Genomic DNA, 16,939 nt, shown 5'->3' with positions numbered 1-16,939 from the left:
CAGGAAGGTGAGCCCGAACACCGCGCGCCGCCTCTCACCTGCGCTGCAGCCCCGCCCTCTGCCTGGAAGTCGGCCCTGGAAGCGGCGCCAGAACTAGGGTGGGTGGGTCCCGGTCCCTGCCCGACCGCCCGAAACGTGGATTCCAAACGCCGAGGGAAGCGCTGGCCCGGCTCCCCTCCCGATCCTCGGCTGTTTTGAATTCCAGCAGAGGTCGGGCCAGGGTCCCCTCCTCGGATGAACGTCCAACTCTTTGAAGTTCAAACCCTGAGAAGCCCAGAGCCAGCTGGCGGGTGTCTGAGAAGCCAGCCGAGGACAAGGCGCCTCCTACTGGGAACCCTTGTCTCCGGGAGGAGCGCACAGCGCCTGCAGCCAGCCGGTCAGCCTCCACCATGGCCATCCAGGCCCGCTCCCACCGTGGACACTCAAGGTGTCCAGGAGTTCCTGGGCACAGAGAGTCCACTTACACTTATCTAAAGAGTTGTAACAGGTGCCCCCCCCCCCGCCCCCGACATTGTTGCTTCTTGATCAGCAACAGTTCAGTAGGACCCTGGTGTCCATAAAAAGACAAATTTGGGGAGCAAAAAAGCATTTGGGGGAAACAACCAAAGCCTTACTGTGAACCAGGCATGGGCTGGCCATGGGCTTCCCTTGAACCATCTCGTCTCATCCTGGTAACAATCGGGGAAGTGGTTACTGCCTATGTCCACTTTCCAGAAGAGAAAGCTGAGTCATTTTTCAATGTCACTCAGCGGGGGACTATAGGATCTAGACTCAAGTGGGTCCAGTCCAGAGCTTGTGCCCTGCTTGCTACAGGACAATTCCTCCTGGGCATGTGCTTCCTGCTGAGAGGTTCCCCTTCCCTGGCCCCCTGAAAGTGCTTGATAAATATTTGTTAGACGAATCAAAACCCCAAACAATAACATCTTTTGGCAAGTGAGAACCCTTTATGGTAAGCCGCTGCCTGTAACAACGCTCTCTCATCCAGAGCTCTGCGTCTTCATCCCAACTTTCAGACAATGAATTTGGGGACTTTCCCAGGTTCCAAAAGAGGGGCAGGAACAGTCGCTTGCTAGGCTCTCCGATAAGATCAGGATTCGGGTTTTCATTTCGCCCTGAGACTGACTAACCTGAAAGCAAAGAGAGTTGGTACTTTTCCACCCCAGGATCCAATCCCAGGCCCGCCCTGCTCCGCTGCAGACCCAACCAGGCAGATCCTGCCTATCAGAAAATCATCTTCCCTGTTCTTTCCAGCAGCCTCACCCTGGCTGGTCTGAGCAGAGGCTGGAGAATTTCACAAAGTTGACCCGCAGGCAAAACTGAGAAGCTGGCGGAAGAAGCTCGTGGCTGCTCACCGTGCTCCTCTGGAGGGACCTCTTCTTCTCCAAGGCTGGTTTCTCTAAACCCTCACAGGGTTAGTTTCCCCGGTTCTACCTGCCAACTGATTCCCCTAAATAACCACTGACAGGGGCCTGAGACGTGTCCTTGGAGAGAAGATCCAAAGACACGACTCTCGAAGGGTGGAGTGTCTATCACCTGTTACCTCGGGCACAGGGAGGAAGGCAGTCCCTGTTACTGAGGCCAAGCAGTCAAAATCAGAGCCAGGCACCTCCCTCCGCAGGACCCCTGCTCCAAATCACTGTGCCGGAATCCATATGTCAAAGGCAGAGGGATAGCTGCCCACCGAGGTCAACATGGAGACCCCCAGAATCCGTTACCTTACATGGCAAGAGGGACTTGGACTCAAGCTAAGAATCTCGAGACAGGGTTATCCTGAACGGTCCTGGTGGGTCCAGTGTAGTCACGGGGGCTCTTGTAAGGGGGCAGGAGGCTCAGTCAGAGACCAAGGGACTAGAAGTCCAAGTGACGGCATTGCTGGACAGGGGCCATCAGCCAAGGAATGTGGGCAGCTGCAGGAGCTGGACAAGGTACCAAACGGATCCTCTGCTGGAGCCCCAGGAAGGAGCGGCCCTTGCTGTTAGCCTAGGGAGACCCAACACTGGCGGCTGACCTCCAGTGACCTACGGTGGTAAATCCGTGTTGCTCTAAGCCATGAAGTTCGTGATAATTTCTTGCAGTGGCCACAGGGACTCGGCCACCTAGGTGAATGCTCATTTCACTTGCCGCCGGTTGACTATCCACTCTAAAGACCTTAAGAGTCATGTGATACAGCTGGTACCATGTATTTAGAGAGAAAGTAAGATTTCACCAGATCTGTCTTTGGAATCGGAACCCTTTGCCATTTGGGAGCTGTGTGACCTTGGGAAGATATCTTGTCCTCTCTGAGCCTCAGTTTCCTCACCTGTGAAAATGGTGATGTTAAATATACACACTTTGCAGGATCAACATGGGGACCAGATGAAGGCAGGAAGCGCCTTGTGAGTGGGCTGGCATTCTTTGAACTTGGATCATTTGGAGCATGCATCTGCCAGTTCTGAAATCGAGGATTCTAAGAGGATTGACCGCCGTTCTGGCATGCATTTTTATTCACTCTGGCTGAGTGGACAAGTCACTTTTAAAGAATTAAATTGTGCCTGGTCAGTGATTAAAATCCAGTCATGCCACTGATTTTTCAGGCCTACTGGCAGGGATGAGACCGGCAAGTCTACTGATGAGAATACATTGTCATGTCGAATAACCCATTCATGTCCTAAAGGACGTATGGGCTTAAGGGCATTTCCTATGGGTAATGGTCAAGCATCTCCACCCACGTTGGTGCCCACCACTAGAAAATATGCTAGGTAAATTATGGTTTGAGCCAGTGCCAGAATGCTACACAGTCATGAAAAAGGTGAAGCCATCTGACATGGAAGAATGGTGTCCAAGAAAGTGTCATTAACTGAGAAAGCAAAAGGTTAAACATTATGATGCTACATAAATGACATTTTGAAAGGATGTGGACACATATGAATCGGATTATGCATAGAAAGGACAATGGGAAGAATCAAACCAGAAATTGCCCTTTGAAGGAGAGAAAAGGTGTGTTCATGTGTGTGTTGGGGGTATGATTTTTTTTTCAATAAAAACACGTTGAATTACTATTGTTTTGAAGTTGGCTTGGAGGAGCACATCTGCCAGGAGCACCCCCTTTCGCTGTTCTGCCCCTTGCTTGTGGTCGCCGCCCCCGTAACTCCTGTCCCTTGCAGCCCCCCCCACCGTCCCACTTACCCCCCAAGTGGGCTCAGTTCTCAGCCCAGAGGAGCTGAGCAAGGCTGTCCCTGCGGTGACTGGTGATCCCGCAGGCGCACTCACAGCCTGGCCCCCGCTGGAAGGGTCCACGGTACTCACTGGGGAGGGACGTGGCTGGCGTGCAGGTGGCGCGGGTGACACGCTGGCCCAGCCTCTCCGGAGGCTGAATCAGGTCTGTGTGCTCCCCTGACGCAGAGCAGGAGGGAGGGGGAGCCCCAGTGTCGAGGAAGCAGTTTTTGCTCCGTTTTCTTAAAACATTTTCACTCCATGAACACGACTCAGCCGGAGCCCCCCAGTCCAGGGGCCGCTGAAAACCCCAGACGCCCGGGACGGAGCTCGCGGGTCCGGAGCGCCAGGACCCAGGTTCCTGGGAGCCTGGGCACAGGACCCCGATCCTCAGTCCCCCCCACCACCTCTCCTGTGTCCCAGCCTCTGCAAGTGACCTCCCAGCCACCTCTCTTCGCCCTGACCCTGTCCCTTCTCCATGTCACGAAGTCGGCGAGGGGCAGCACGGGCCCGAGCCCCGTTGTCCCAGCGTAAAGTGCAGCCTCCTCGAGGAGGACACTCGAGGACTTGTCACCGGTGGGCTGTTCTGACCTCTGGCTTGCCGCTCAGCTTCTCCCCGGCCCAGGCCTGCCACACCCGGTGGCCGGGGAAACCCTTCCAGGTCTCGTGCCCATCACCATCAAGTCCCTCAGAGTGGTGGACTGGGGATTCACCTGGGGTCAGGGCGGGCGCCACCCCTCACCACGCAGGCTGCCAGGAGGAGGAGCGCCTGCCCCCAGCAGCCCCAGAAGCCCCGTGGAGGTCAGGAAGGCCCGTGGAGGTCAGGGAGGCCCGCGGAGGTCAGGGAGGCCCGTGGAGGTCAGGGAGGCCTGGGAAGGTCAGGGAGGCCCGTGGAGGTCAGGAAGGCCAGCTTGCTGGGCGGCACACGCCGAGGCCGAAGCCCGAGAGCCAGCTGCAGAGAAGGGCCCAGGAGGAGGAGCCACGGGGCTGCGGGTCCCTCCAGGTCCAGTGCGAGCGCGTTCCTGTTTTCCCGTGAGTTTCCTCTTGGGTGGAGCTAGTCTGATGAGTGTCCTGTGTCTTGCAGCAGAAGGACCCGAGGGGGACCCCTGAAGTGTGGACAAGCAGCGGAGGAGCAGAGCCAGAGGCCACACGCAGCCGCCCTGACCCTGGCCGGTCGGTGGCTGCACTGAAATCACCAGCAGCTGATGCGAGGGTCCTGCGCGGCTTAGATTCCAAGGAACACCCCCCCCCCCCCCCGGCCTCCCAGAGAGTAAATGCCAACCATGCCAGCCGCCGGCACTCACACCCCACTGACCAGGGGCCGGCACTGTTCTGCACCCTTTGCAAGGGTGGGCACCTCTAGGCACCCTCAGGTCCCAGGGAAGAACCTACCAGGTTCCCCCCAGTTGACAGATGAGGCTCTGGAGGGCACAGCGGGGCTAAGTCTATCCCAGGAGCCCCTGGGGGCCAGCACTGGGCGCCGGAGGCCGCTGCAGGTGCCTGGGGCCTGTGCTCTCCTGCTCTTCTCTCCCGGGCTCTCCAGGGTTGGCTGCTTGCAACGCCCTTAGGGTGAGGCTCCTTGGTCCAGGCTTGGAGGATGGGAGAGGAACCGGGCCAGAGGGACTCGGGACACACTCCAGTGCTCCCACCCGCTGCACCCTGGTTGCCCCTGCTCTCTGCAGGGCTGCTGGGTGGCAGTGGTGGGCGGACTCTTCCCCTGCCGGTGCTTTTCCAGATGGTGACTCCTCTTACTGGGGAGAAGCCCGACTCAGCAGAAAAGCCGAGGCAACACCCCAAGGTTTCAGGTGCCAGGGCTCTGGTGTTGCAAGAGCTAAAGTTGCTAAAGTGGGAGCCCCGAGCCTGCAGGCACAGAGGCGACGTCACCACCAGAAGATCTGAAGACAGAAGCGAGACCCAAGAGCCATTTGTCATGACCGAGAGGAGGTCAAGCATCTGGGGCTGGGCGTCCAGGCGAGGAGCAGAGGAGAATGGCCGAGTTCCCATGAGGTGGGTCTTCAGAAACCGGGTGGAGGCCCAAGAAGCATCTCTGAGTGGGCATCATGGGGGAGTGTGGACTGGGGCCAGCTCAGGAGTTGGCCCGTTCCTTACCCAGCATGGCCCAGGGGCAGGGCAGGAGGGCTGGCCCCATGGAGTGATTGGCAGAGGGTGACACCCTCCCTGAGGTGTGCCAAGGCCGTGCCCCTGTCTCCCACGGGTCCAAGAGGAGAGCAACAGAAGCCAAGAGGGGAGAAAGAAGGTGGGCGCTGGGAGAGCTTCCAGGAGACCCCACAGGCACACTACCACCTGGGAGAGGGAAACATGGTCACCTTAGCAGGTGCCAGGGGAAGCCAGATCTGCCCCCTGCCCCAGCCCTGAACATGACAAGCAAGTGCTCTACCATTGAGCTACTCGCCCTGTTTATATCTCTGTGCACATTTCTGCGCCGAAGACACACATGCATACGCGCGCGCGCGCACACACACACACACAAAAGAATACACGTGGAACATAAAAACTAAATTAGCTATGCTGATTGCATCCATGTAACATCCTGGCTGTGCCAGTGTACTGTAGCTACAAGACATTACCTCTGGGGGAGGCTGGAAGAAGGGCAAAATAAGATCTCGTATTTATTTTGCAATTTCCTCTGAAGCTATAATTATTTCAAAATAGAGGTTTTAATCTATATAATAGAGTAAATCCCTGGTCTGTTGTTTCACTTTCCACAGTTTCAGTTATCCTAGGTCTGAAAATATTACATGGAAGATTCCAGAAATAAGCAATTCATGTTTTAATTGCACACCATTCTGAGTAGGGTGATTTAACACTGACCCACAGGACATGAATCATTCCTTCAAAGTGTATCCATGTGGTATACGCTACCTGCCTTTGCAGTGTATCCACGCTATATATGCTACCTGCCTGACATTGTTATGGCTTGATGATGCAGGATCACCCAAGGCAAATGGTCCTAACACTACTTCACCTTTCACCTCACTGTCTACACCTTTTACCTCACTTCATCTCATCACTCAGGCATCAAATCATCTCACTTCATCCCGAGAAGAATGAGTACCGCACAATATCTTGAGGAAGACCATATTCACAGAGCTTTTATTATAATTGTTCTATTTTATTATTACTGTGGTTAATCTCTTAGTGTGCCTAAAAATTAAACTTTATCATAGTTATGTGTGTACAGGGAAAACATAGTATAAATAGGGTCCAGTACTACCTGAGTTTTCAGGCACTGTTGGGGGGTCTTGGGGGTATCCAACAGGGGGAGATACTATAAATACATAAGATAAATACATAGGGATATCTAGGGAATATTATCAAAAGCATAGGAAACATAGAAGTAGTTAAATTCCTCAAATTATCAGACGACATATGAGATGTTACAAAAGCTGGAAGGCCACGTAGCCATGTTTCTGTGGCACAACCTAATTTATTGTGAGCCCCCAGCTGCCAGGTGGCAGAACATATCCCTCCCCCTTGTGTTAGGACTGCCACTGAATTCCGAAGGCCCAGTGTGGAGCTGAATCCTCCCCAGGGGACACAGGCTCCGTGCGTGAGTGCTCCGAGGAGGACTGCTGGTCACTGGTCCATCTAAGCCCTGCCCATGTTCACTTCTGCACCATGCTGGGTCCCACCTGGCACTGTCTGATTCAGATGCCATCGATAGGTTTTATTTGGCTCACAGTATTTTAATAATGAGTTGCCAGTATTGAGAATGGGCATTTCCCCCCTAACAAGCTGGGTATCTGGGGTCAGTCGCTCTGAGCGCGAAAGCAGTAGCAATCCCTGGACCCAGAGGCATGGTGACTGTCCTTTTAGACTGGGCATACCTTCGTGTGCTCACCAGTCCCCACGATTTCCTACAGTCACCTTAGCAGGATTTGCACAACCTGTCTGGTCCATTCAGGCTCTCCACCCCCCCCCCATTTTTTTAAACTCTAACTTGTACTGACACGGAATGCACTACAATTCATAATACACACGTGGAACACAATTTTTCATATCTCTGGTTGTACACAACGTGGGGTCACCCCATTCGTGTCTTCCTACGTGGACTTAGAGTAATGATGTCCATCTCCTTCCACGGTCTTTCCTACCCCCAGGCCCCTCCTTTCCCATCCGTCCCCTTTGCCCTTTGCCCTCTCTAGAGTTCATCCACGCAGACTCTTGACCTGGTGACCTTCACTTTCCGACTTCAGTCTCTGAGAATCCTTTGCCCTCCTGCCCCTTGCACGGGTGCAGAGCAGCTTTATGGGCTGCCTGGGCACAGGCTCTCGCTGTCCCTTCGGGTGTCCCTGGGCTCCACATGGCTTTCCTCCCTGGCTTTCAGACGCTCCCTGGGAACTTCCATCGGCCCTGCAGAGGCGGGAAACCTGGCTAACGGGGCATCTAGGTCGCCCCACTTTCCCGCCAGCACCAAATCTCTACGCACCAGTCCTCTCGGTTTCCTCTCATCTTCTGAACTTTTGAAAATCAAGAGCCCGGGCTCTTCGGGCCCCCCCTTTCCTGCTGTTCACCCTTCCTGGTGGCCATAAGCTAACGGCTGGATTTTCAGGGGTGGAGACGATCTTGGCGCGATAAGAAAAACTGGCAATGAAAACGCACCATGTAATTCCAAAGTTCCCCGCGCCGTCCCTCCCCGCGCCGGGCACCGCACTGGGCACCGCGCACGCACCCTCCCTGCACCCTCCCTGCAGCCCGGAGGGGGAGCGAGGCTCGGGGACACGCAGGGATCGCACAGAGACAGCAGCCAGTGAACGCAGAGCTGGGACTCGAACTCAGAGTCCACCTTCTCCTCCGCTCGGCTCCCGGCCGCTGCCAGCCGGAGCTGGTGGTCTCTGGTGGGTGCCCCCGGCCGCTGCCAGCCGGAACCCGGGCGAGCCTGAAAGGCTATTGGCTGGGCTTTTCCTAAAGCCCGCCTCCAAAGGTATCTGATTGGCCGAATGGCGCAGAGGCCGGTGACTGACAGCGAGATGCCCGGTCGCTGGCGGGGCCGCTGTAACCCGGCGCGCGAGCCCGGGCAGGAGCGCAGGTCGGCGCCCGGGGGGCGGGCAGGGGCGCGGGCGGCCGGGCCAGGCCCGCAAATCGAGATAGGGCCGGAGCCTGTGGCTGCTGTCAGTTTGGAAGCCGGCAGCCTCGCCGGAGCCGCGGGGGCCTGCAGGGTTTCTGCCGGGCTCGCTGCAGAGCCTCGCCCGTCGCCCTTCAGCTGGCCCCGTCCCAAGGCCCTGCTGGCGGCTCCAGGGCCCCTACGCCCCCGGGCTCCCTGGCAGCTGTTGGCCCTAGCACTTGGGCAGAAGCCATTCCTTCCCCCCTTCGGTGGCCAGGAGCCCCCGATGAGCCGTCGGCGGCCAGCACTGTCCCCGGTGGGGGGAGTGGGGATCCTCCTGAGGCCGGGTAGCCTGGTGCGGTCAGCAGAGCTGGGAACCGGAGGGGAAAGGACCGACCCCCCAACGCCTTTGGGTTTTCTCAGGGATGGGTGGGTAGAGGCCACGACCTCTGAGCCTGGTTTGGTGACATCTTGAGCTACTTCCTGGATTCCTGTTTGATCAGAAAGGGGGAAGTTTTTTTTTTTTTTTCCCTCCAAAGTTCAAATTTTGTGACAGTTGGGATTGGTGTTTTCAGACTAGTAACCCGACGTTTCTTTGACTTGAAGTTGCCCTTTAGCTACTGTAGACGGCGCTCCCGTCGGGGCTGCATTTGGAGTTGTGGGAGTTCCAGCCGCCGCCTGGGGCTTGGGCCCATGGCCCTGCAGCCGGGCTGCCCGGATTCCAGTTCTGGTTTGGCTGGTTCCTGAGCCCGGCTTCTTGGGTGAGCTGTTTAACCTTTTGGAGCCTCGGTCTTCTCATCTGTAGGATGGGGTTGGCAAGGGTCTGGGTCAAGTCCATGAGTGTGAAATGCAGAGTGAGCCCTGGCCATGGGAACAGCAGCGGTCACTGCCTTCCTCAGAGCAAAACTCCCAAGTGAATGAAAGTGTTCCGTGGGGGGTGGGGGTGGGGCGGCTGCTCTGCAGCCCACAGCTGGCCTCAGCAGACCTAGGATTTGGACGCCAAGGACACAGTCCTGGAGTGAGTCCAGCACTCCAGGGTCTTGGCAGGCGCTGGAGGACCAGCAGTGGGGCTCCATGGGGTTCCCCCAGAGAGCTGCAAAGCCAGGCTGGGGTGATGGCAGCCTGTGGGGAGGCAGGCACAGGGTGGAGGAAGGGACCCCTTAGAGGACCTGGCCCTGAGGAAGGGGCTGGACGTGGGAGGAGATGGGAGGAGATGGGATGAGGCGGGAGGCACTGGGCAGCCTGGCAGCCTGGGCTAAGGCAGCTCTGGCCTGGGCCTTCCTGACTGCTGGGCCCAGCTGCTCCAAGGGAGAAGTGATGCTTGAGGAGCTGAATTAATGACCTTGTGTACTGCTGGGGACATGGGGACTGCCACCCAACCCCCTGGAAATCCCGTGAGGATGGAGGCTGAGGGTCCTTGTCCGGAATACTCCTCTAGTTCCGGACCTGCAACTTATTTTTTATTTATGTATTTTTGAAAATTGAGTAATGATTTATACTGCACCACCCAGATACGAATCTAGATCATTCCCGGGACCTAAGGAAGGTTCCTGGTGCCCTGCTCCAACAGTGACCTCAGCTCTTTCATTAGCATACATTAGTGATGCCTGTTTTTGAACTTCAAATAAACAGAATCACTCAGCCAGTGCTCCTGGGTGTCTAACTTCTTCCTTTCCACATTGATCTGGGAGAGTCGCCCGGGTGCTGCGTATAGCGGGGCTTCATTCCTCTTTACTGCGGTATGACAGCCTAGTGTACATTGAATCTGCCATAATTCATGTTTCCATTCTCCTACTGACAGACTTGAGGGCTGGTTTGAGTTTGGTGCAGTTCAAACTTATGGTAAATAAAGCAACTATGAATATTTTTGCACGTGTCTTTTGGGACCCAGGAGTGCTCACTTCTGCCGGGCACCGATCTTGAGAGACACTATTTGAAAATGCTCCAGGGGGTCTGGAGGGTAGCTCAGTGGCGGAGAGCAAGGCCCAAACCTGCATCTCAGCGCTGAGAGGGGAGAAGGAGGGAGGGAGGAAGGGAGGGAGAGGAGCGCTTCGAGATAAGGGGAAAGGGGACAAGTGGGTGTCCTCACCTCCTCCACCCTGTACTGGCCCCTGACCTGGCTGTGGCTGCTGACCCAGGAGTTGAGAAGCGGGTGAGAGAGAGGACTTCCTGCCGCAGGAGATGGAAGCCCCCTGCCAGCAGCAGACTCTCATCCGAGCTTCTGCTGGGAAGTGCCTGAGAGGTTTCCTGGGCCCTGGAGGAGGTGCCCCTTCCTTCCTGGTGGCACCTGGGTACATTGGAGTTAGTCCAGTGTCCATTTTGTAGATAGGGAAAGCGGCTGCCTGAAGTCACAGCGGGGACCACAGGCCTTTAGCAGCTCATCTGCAAATTGGGAGGTCCCAGTATCACAGTGACACTGGGCTACATGGGAGAGCCACTGTCCCCAGAGCCTTTAAGAAGTCATCCCTCCATGATTATTGGGTGCAGGGTTTAGGTTTATCTTATTCAGCATCCAAGACAGCTGGCTGGGGCGGGGGTGGGGGGGTGGAGAAAGAGAAAAGAACTCTCGCTGACCACCGGTGACACGCCAGGCACCGTTCTAGGCTCTGGCGCAGCTGGGGATGAAACAGGTGAACTCTCCAGGACATTCCCGCTCTCCCGTGACTCGCATGCCCTCTGGCAGTTGGACCAAGAGGTGTTCTGGTAAAATGAAGTGAGGGGCCGAGCGCTGGAGAGTCAACTGCACAGGGAGGCGGCCAGGCTGGGCTGGACAGGACTTCACCCAGAGGCAGCTGCCCCGCCCAGAGGCAGAAGAGCGTGGGGTTCAGAGCAGGGGAGCTGGGGGTGCTCTGCTCATGTTTCCCAGGGACAGGAAGGCCAGTCCTCTCTCAGGCAGATGGTGAGAGGACATCTGTGGCCCGTGCAGAAGTTCCTTCTGGTTGGGGATCAGCTGTGGATCTCAGGAGTCTGGGGTGTTCCTGGGAACCCTTTGGGGTTCCATGGGGCACAGTTTGACCGCCACCCACTGGAGGATTCCCTCTTACAGCCGTGAGCTTCTCTCTGCTAGCACTAAGAAGACCAGGTCCCCATCCTAGCTCCAGGCCTGGCTCTGACCCAGCAAGCTGTCCCCTCTTGGCCTCCGTGTCTCAGCTGTGACCTGGGCTTGACAGATGAGACAACCCGCGGTCCACGGGAAAGATGGGGGTCCCCAGCAGATCCCGTGGCCTGAGCACTGGGCCCGGGGACACCCTGATGCTTCCTCTAGTCGGCAGAGTCTCCCTGCTTGGGCTCTTCTGGAAGATTCCAGCGTTCTGTCTGCAGGAGTAATAGCTCCCAGTAAGGTCCCTTCTGCTGGGGAGGCTCAGGAGGTGAGGATGCAGCCGGAAGGGAGGCCAGCGCAGGGTGGTACAGAAGAAAGCTGTCCCCGTCTCTCTGCTCCCGCTTCCCAGCTGCAGCCTCACGGGGGGTCACTGAGGATCCAGGGAGCAGCTCCCTAGTGTCACCTCACCTGCCCCTTGGCCTCACCCTGGAGGTGGCCTCCACCCTGAGAGGCAGCAGGATCACAGGGGGCTGAAGTCTCCCGAGGACAACGCTAAGTGCACAGAGGGTGAAAGAATGACAGCCCATAAGCCAGGACACCCCTCAGACCCACCAAGTGCTCATAATGCTCACCTGCCACCAGCCTCAGGACCACCCTACAGAGGGTAACTGCCCCTCCACTTGTCAGACAAGGAAGCTGAGGCCCAGAGAGGTTAGGTGTGTGCCTGAGGTCACACAGCTAGTAGGCGGCAGGCAAAGGGCCGTTTGTGCCCAGGAAGGCTGGCTCCAGAGCTCGGGTCTCACTCACGGGGTGTGAGGGGTCCAAGGCCATTTATTCTGTGGGACCGTCAAGAGGGGGCAGGTGGCTGGAAGAGGTGTGACGTCTAAGGCCAGGTTTCAGGGCCCCTCAGTGTGTGTCCTTTTCCCTTGGGGCTGCCCACATGGTCCCCTGGACACCTGGGAACTAGGGCCCATAAGAATGCCTGCTGCCCTCCAGCCGCCTTGCCCGGGTCGGGGTGTCCAGCCACCCTCCTGAGAAGGGCAACCGCTGGACCCTCAGGTTGGAGCCGGACCCACGCCAGTGCTCCTGGGGCCACGGGACCGTGCTCAGCTGGCCTCCCCTGGGCAGGCTGTCCTCGCAGGAGGTGGGCGCGGGCTCAGGATCCGGGCCTCCCAGCGGGCAGGGGATCTGGGTGGCCAACAGGTCTGGTCCACCCGGAAGCCTGCTGCGGGTGTAGCCTGCCCCACAGGAGACGGTCTCCGGCCTTCTTTGGGGAAACGACAGGGACATTTGCCCCCCAGGAGCCGCCCGTGGGGGTTGGCGGAGGGATCCGAATCCCCGCCCCCGGGAAACTTCAGGCCGGGACTCAGGGTGGCCACGTCTCAGGGTGGCCGGACCTCAGGGTGGCCACGTCTCAGGGTGGCCGGACCTCAGGGTGGCCGGGTCTCAGGGTGGCCGGGCCTCAGGGTGGCCAGGTCCCAGGGTGGCCGGACCTCAGTGTGGCCTTGGGTCTGACTGCCCGGCGGCCCTGGATGGAGCCTGCGGACGAATGAGGCACGTGCTGTCCCGCCATCTAGTGGTGAGTGGGGGGACTGCGGGCTGTCCTGGAGGCTTCCACAGGGCAGGTCACCACCGGGTGGTTCCAAGCCCCAGAATCACCCGCGTAGTCTAAATAACTCCCTACTGTGCGCCTCTCGGGTCTAATGTGAGTCTCAGGTTTTGAGTGGGGGTCGCAGGCCCTGCCCAGGATTCTAAAGTGCCAGCTTTGAGCAGGATCTGGGGGTTTGGGCCAGGATCTGGGGGTTTGGGCCAGGATCTGGGGGTTTGGGCCAGGATCTGGGGGTTTGGACTCAGCGGCTCTCTGAGTAGGTGGTCCCCAAGGCCAGCCTCACCGCCCAGCCACATCCACCACCTGCCCCACCACGACTGGCTGAAGCTTGGCTCAGGCCCCACATGGCTGTCCATCCGTGAATCTGCAGGCCCAGGGGTGGCACTGTGGGGTGGCACTGTGGGGTGGCACTGTTGAGTGGCGCTGTTGGGTGGCACTGTGGGGTGGCACTGTTGGTGGCACTGTTGGTGGCACTGTTGGGAGTGAAGCTTTAAGAAGTAGGAAATAGCAGGAGGGCCTTAGGTCATCAGGCTGCCCTTGCAGGGGACGGGGGACCCAGCCCCTCCACTTCCGTCTGTCATTGGAGTCACAGGTGGGCAGCTCCTTCCACCCCGTCCCGCCCAGACGCACCGTCCGGCTGCAGACCCAGGTCAGTGGGCCAGGCGCGTGGGCTGCAGGCTCTGAAACTGGAATCAAAATCAACCCTTGTCCTGGGCCGGCTGCTGACCTCGGGGATCCGTTTGAGTGCTGGGCCGCTGGCCGGGACCCTGTGCTGAAGGATCCAGCTCTGGAGAACCAGCCCAAGCCCCAGGGAGCCCTGCCCTCGGCTCACCGGGCGGTGGGTGGCACAGAGGTTCCGCGGGGGCGGCTGTGAGCTGTGTCCTGCCTCCTCCCTGGCCTGGCCTCTTTCGTGTGTCCTTCCTGGAAGCGCCTGCTCTGTGACACATCCCCTGGGGCCAGAGCGGGGGAGGTTGTGTGGCCTGGGGAGTTGGCGGGCTGGGGGCCACGTGGTGGGCGGAGCCCAGCTGACGGCGGGAAACTGAGAGGGACCTTCGTGAGTCAAGTGGCTGAAACCCAGGTCCCCCGGACTGAGGCGGGGGGGGGGGGGTGTGGGACTGTCACCAGCTGGACCAGGTCCTTCAAAATTCACCAGCTGGGCCCTGACCCCAGGACAGAAGGAAGCCACTGGGTCCGAAGGAGGCTCTTTAAAGGGGGATTAGGGCGGCTCTGAACCCAGAGTGACCTGCACACTTTGAAGACAGATGGGGACAGGGACACGCAGAGGCCACAGGGAAAAGAGGGCCATCAGCAGCCAAGGAGAGAGGCCCCCTGCCCCCGACTTGACCTTGGCCTCCAGCCTGCAGGAGAGGAGATTTCTGCTGTGCCTGGTCTGTGGCCCCTGGTGAGCCGGGCAGTGGCTCGGTGGCCGGCAGGGGTCACTTAACCGAGCCACAGAAGGTGGATGTGCCCTCAGGGAGCAGATCTGAGGACTCCCACTAGCTTCCTGGCTCAGGGTTGGCCCCGTTCGCTCAGGCAGCTCCTCGGGAGGGACATGGCAGCCCGAGGACCAGAAGGACAGGAGTGCCGAGCTTCACGAGGGACTGTAGGTGAGGACCCCGATGTCCCCAAGGGCAGGGGCTGCAGGCTGGGCTTGATCCAGTCCCCATGCTGACGTCCCTGCAGGGGGCGCTGGGCGTGGAGATGGTGGAAGGGGTGGCTGTGGGGACAGGAGGGGGAGCAGCAGGATTGGGGCAGGGACTTCATGGGGGGACAGAGCAACTCCCCAAGGCCAGCAAGAGCAGCTGCTGGGCGGGGACCTCCGCTTCTGTGGGCCGACTGGTTTCCGCCCAGATGTCCCTGTGAGCTCCCCCCTCGTGGGCTCCCGTGAGTGTGGAGACGTGGTGGCAGGTGGCCATGGTGTGGATCACGCTGCTGGCAGGACGTGTGTTCAGTTTCTTTGTCTAGGATTGAGGCAGGACATGGAAGGGATGGATGCCCCCCCAATGGTCCTCTTTGTCCCCCCATTTCCCTCCAACCTCAGAGCCAAGAAAAAACATGTGCTCCAGCCCCGCTGACGCCCAGAGAGGGTGAGGCACTGGCCTGGAATTGCCCAGCCCTGGGTCTGTGAAACCGTGGAACCAAGTTCCCGACCTAGAACTTGATCAGAGAGGACAGACGGGCTGGTCCCCTGGCTGAGCCAGGCTCTGCCCCTGACTTGCTGTGAGTCTGTGGGCGAGTCCCCTGGGTGTCCTGCTTGTTTCCTGATGGGGACGGACAGCGCGGAGGGAGTGAGAGGAGCTCTTGGGACCTTTCCAAGTCTCCGCCCCCAGACCTGCAGGGACAGAGCCCTCCCCTCAGGTGGCGGCGTGTCTAGCAAGGACACCTCTGTCCCCAGGATGGGGACGCTGCACCGTCACAGACCAGGTGCACCCAGCTGTGGGACTGGCCGGAATAGAAGGGAGGGAGCCCGGGCTGAGGCCCGGCCCCTGCTCAGGAAGAGACCCCCACAAGCCACCTGGGCCTCAGTGTCCCCATCTGTCAATCAGAAGAGCAATGCCAACCCGAGAGAGTCATGGTCGTGACTCGGTTGAAGGTGACGTTGTCTCTCTCTCAAGAGACGTCTGGCCGTGTCTGGAGAAGCTCTGGGGTGTCAGGGTGGTGTGGGGGGGGCAAGGCCAGGGCGCTACTGAACATCTTATAGGAGCGTCCAGCCAGAACGTCCCCACTCGGAGGCTCAGAGCGGCTGCCGCGGATCGGGGCACACGGGCCACTCGACGGCGGCTCTGGGCCCTGAACCTCGGATGTCCCCAGATTCTCAATTCCCTCTGGCACTCCTGCCGCTGCTGGGGCCCAGAGTCCAGGCTGTCCCCTACTGAATACCAGGGCCCCTCTCTCCCGGGGTCTGGCTGTCCGGCCCCCTGGAGGGGGGGGCGCGGGAGGGTCCAGGTCTTCCTGGACAGCTGGCCCTCGGCACCTCGGCTATAGCTGAAGGATCCGTCAACCCTGGAGTCTTCTGAACACAGACTTCTTTATCCTCCCCATTCCTCCCCAGATCATGCCGCCGAGCCTGGGACGGTGGCCAGTGATTCAGGAGGCTGAGGCAGGAGGACTGCAAGTTTGAGGCCAGTCTGTACAACGGAGGGAGGCCCTACGCAGCTCAGTGAGACCCTCAGTGGTGAGCGCCCGGGTTCAAGCCCTGGAACCACACACACAGGACAGGGGGGCGTGGTCCCCGGCACCACGTCGCCTTGTGTGCTAGAAGAGATGGCTCGTGTGTCTGGGAGGGGACACCGTGGGCCACCTGTGAATACCGTGTCGTTTCGGGTAAGGCACTTGAGCTCCCTCGGATCCCGTACCCTCGGGTGCTGGGCCCCTCCCCCGGGGGTCCCGAGGGGGGCTGCTTTCTCGCCTCTGGGTGGCTGCAGCCTTGGGGCACGCAGTGTCCCTGGGGCAGGGGGCCCGGGCCAGCTGACCTGCCCCCGCGTGCTGGCCGCCCTCTCCTGTCCCAGACGACGAGGCTCCACCCGTGACTGGCTAGGACCGTCCGGCAGGAGGCCGTGTCCTGTACGCGGGTGCCAGCCCGGGACGGTGTGTCTCCAGGCCCCTGGGCCAACAGCGGGGACGGTCTGTCCGAGAAGGAACCACCCAAAGGGGAGTGACCCTAAGAGCCGCAGAAGGTGGACCCTGGGTCCAGGCGTCCAGAGCCCCAGGTCCCCCAGGGCTGTCCGTGAGTCAGCGTCGCCCTGAGGGCCTTGAACCATCTGGCCGCGGGCTCTGGTCCCCGCCCCAGGCGGGTGTGTCACTGGAAGCCCCTGGGGTGGCGCTGCCCCTCAGCCGCGTTCCCCTGGACCCTGCGGGGCGGCCTCAGAAGTGTCTGCGGGGGTGGCCACCCTGGTCCGCCCTGACCGCCGGCCACGGGAGGCGAAGCTAAAGGTTCGGGGGACCCGCGGGGGTCGGGGCTGGACGCACCGGCCACTCCAGAGGCCAGACGTGGACCACGGAGCCCACCTGCAGGTGCCAAGGAGCCTCTGAG

The sequence above is a fragment of the Ictidomys tridecemlineatus genome, chromosome 11 (assembly GCF_052094955.1).
Source record: "Ictidomys tridecemlineatus isolate mIctTri1 chromosome 11, mIctTri1.hap1, whole genome shotgun sequence".
In the NCBI taxonomy this organism is placed as follows: Eukaryota; Metazoa; Chordata; class Mammalia; order Rodentia; family Sciuridae; genus Ictidomys; species Ictidomys tridecemlineatus.
This window is presented reverse-complemented; position numbering follows the sequence as displayed.